We start from the raw sequence: 2,900 nt of genomic DNA, 5'->3' as shown, positions 1-2,900 counted from the left end.
GTGCTCGGGCGTTCGGCACACTCTTCGTCGTTCACATCTTCTCGGCCCTCTGAGAACATTTTGTACCACCGATAAACGTTGCTTCTGTCCAAGGTAGTTTCACTATATGCCACAGTCAACATTCGGAATGCGTCCGCGCACTTAATTTTGTTTTTCACACAAAATTTGATACAGATTCTTTGATCCATGTTTTGGAATAGGCAAAAATCTAAGACGAGCCAAAATACGTTCAAACAAAACAGCTGTCAAAGATAAACTGAATATTCAAAATAGACTTGTCGGCATAAGTGAGGGACATGAATACCAACATAGCGCAACAAAAAAATCGAAAATCGAATATACGTAAACCGCGGAAATTCAAAATTCGCTATACTTTTTGAACAGACCTCGTATATATTTTGGTTATTCAAAATATTTGGAGTACAAAAAAAAATTCATATAAAAAAATGTCTATATTCCAAAAAAATTTTTTCCGTTTTCATCGCTTCTTCTATGATTATTATATAAACAGTGGATTTCGCGAATATTTCCCAGACTTTCTTAAACAATAAAAAATTTGTATTAAAAACGATTAAATGAAATTTTTAGTATTATAACAAGAGAAATATAATGAAACATGCAAAAATATATGTAAAATATATTGAGTTGGCAAATAAGTTCGTTCGGTTTTTTAATCGGAGTAGGTTTACTCGTTCTGCTATCTCTTTTCTACAGCGCTATCGCACAACGCGCTTGCGCAGCTGAAAAACGACGTTTCACCTAACCTATTTGTAAACATACGCCGGTTAATACCAGAGTAGTGTGCGTACTGCACGGTTGCAAATATGGAAGAAAAGAACGTCCATTTTCGCCATATTTTACTTTTTTATTTCAAAAAAGGCAAACGAGCTGCGGAAGCTCATAAGAAGATTTGTAATGTGTATGGGGACGATGCTTTAACAGAACGTGTGTGTCAAAAATTGTTTGCCAAATTCCGTTCGGAAATTTTGATTTTAGTGACGCGTCCCGTTCTGGTCGTCCAGCAGAGATTGATTCAGCTGTAATAAAGAATACCGTCGACAAAAATCCATCGCAAACAGTACGAGAAATTGCTACGACACTTAATATATCCCACACAAGTGTAGAAAACCATTTGCGTCAGTTGGGATACGTTTCTCGCCTCAATGTTTGGGTGCCGCACGAATTGACCGAGGCCAACTTAACCGCTCGCATTTCCATCTGCGACGCGCTGCTGAAACGCCAAGAAAACGATCCATTTTTGAAGCGGTTGGTTACGGGAGATGAAAAGTGGATCGTCTACGATAACGTAGTACGTAAAAGATCATGGGGAAGCAGCAGTGAACCACCACAAACAACCTCGAAGGCAGGATTGCACCCGAAGAAAATTATGCTCTCAGTGTGGTGGGATTATAAAGGTATCATTTATTATGAGCTCTTACCATCAGGCAGGACGATCGATTCAACTGTATATTGCTCCCAATTAACGAAATTGAATCAAGCAATACGTTCGAAACGTCCAGAATTGGCAAATCGAAAAGGAGTCGTCTTCCACCACGACAATGCCAGACCCCATACTTCATTAACTACTCGGAACAAATTGTTAAGGCTTGCCTGGGATGTTTTGCCTCACCCTCCTTATTCACCAGCTCCCTCCGATTATCATTTGTTCCGGTCGCTGCAAAATTCTCTGAACGGGAAGAACTTTGCTAATAATGAAGCTGTTAAAACGCAACTGGATCAGTTTTTTGCCGGTAAATTTCAGACGTTTTATGAATGTAGGATTATGAAATTGATAAAAAGATGGCAAGAAGTCATAGAAAAGAATGGTCAATACATTATTGATTAGTATATATTTTGTATATTAAATAAATTGTATTTAATACTAGTCAAAAAACCGAACGAACTTATTTGCCAACCCAATATATATTAATTTTTTAATTTACACCTTGTTAAAGTAAAGCAGACTGGAGAAGGGTTAACAATGGCCGGCATTCGGATCTTTCTGATTTTAACTCTCAAGAACTAGAAATGTTCTATTACAGTAAGAATGATTAAAATCAGCTAAACATAGTTTAAACCGAAATATTTCGACGCAGTAACTCTAATTAATGTCATTTCTGCAATTTTAGGGACACGACTTTATCCGCCCCGACTGGTGCTTATTAAGGCGATTGTAACCTAATAATAGGCAACAGTTACGGGGCCCGATAGTGGTATTGGCACAGGCATGTTTCATCAAAACATTCCCCCTCCAACTGGCCCTCAGGTGCCAGAGGCTTGGCCTAATTTTTGGGTCAAGTGACGGGATATTTTGGAGTGATGATGAAGGGGAGACTGAGAAAAAGTTGAGAAGACTAAAGCCCGACAATTACATAGCGGCGGTTGTTCCTGACTTTTAGCGAATTTTAACATGCAAATTTTTCTAAAAAGAGATCACGTAGTGTTCTACGACCGAAGTTGCCCTTAAGGACCGTATTTGCTGACCTATACACGTAGCATAGGAAAAATAAGGACATCGTTTTATTTGAAATACAACGATTAATATTTTAACATAAAAAATATGCAACGTGAAGTCCCATCGTCTTGGCTCTTTGTTGCTAAGGTCCGGACTGACGAAGCGATGACAAGAGCAAGGGTCAGGAGTGAAAGGGAGGGTGAGTCGTAGTAGAGAGAGACCTAAACGTGAGGGAAAGAGAATTTATTTTTTAGCACAGTGTTATCCATGCTGCATCGTTGCAATGGACCGTTTGCGACGCGCGTATCGAATTTTGGCCAGTCAACCGTTGGTCAGACATGGTGCATCGCTGTGATTGGCCGGTTCGCAGCGCGCGTTGAATTTTGGCCGGTCAACTATGTGTCAGCCATGATGCAAAAGGGAAGTGACCTGCCAGGAAAACATG

The 2,900-nt window shown here is 39.6% G+C and overlaps 1 long non-coding RNA gene across 2 annotated transcripts in view; it reads left to right on the top strand.

The window, feature by feature from the left end:
• The window catches only part of LOC106749381, a 3,637-nt gene extending 950 nt beyond the window's left edge, over window positions 1-2,687 (top strand). Inside the window, exons 1-3 of one of the 2 annotated variants that reach the window (XR_001374852.1) lie at window positions 1,731-1,751; window positions 1,956-2,041; window positions 2,130-2,687. This is a non-coding gene — a long non-coding RNA (uncharacterized LOC106749381). Of the gene's footprint in view, window positions 1-1,730; window positions 1,752-1,955; window positions 2,042-2,129 lie in introns of those variants that run through there. The other variant, XR_001374851.1, reaches the window with a different exon arrangement.
• The last annotated feature ends 213 nt before the right edge of the window (window positions 2,688-2,900 follow it).

The sequence above is a fragment of the Dinoponera quadriceps genome, unplaced genomic scaffold, assembly GCF_001313825.1.
Source record: "Dinoponera quadriceps isolate SergipeBrazil2010 unplaced genomic scaffold, ASM131382v1 scaffold3697, whole genome shotgun sequence".
NCBI lineage: Eukaryota > Metazoa > Arthropoda > Insecta > Hymenoptera > Formicidae > Dinoponera > Dinoponera quadriceps.
The sequence above is the reverse complement of the archived record's forward strand: the minus strand, read 5'-3'. Positions and strand labels throughout refer to the sequence as shown.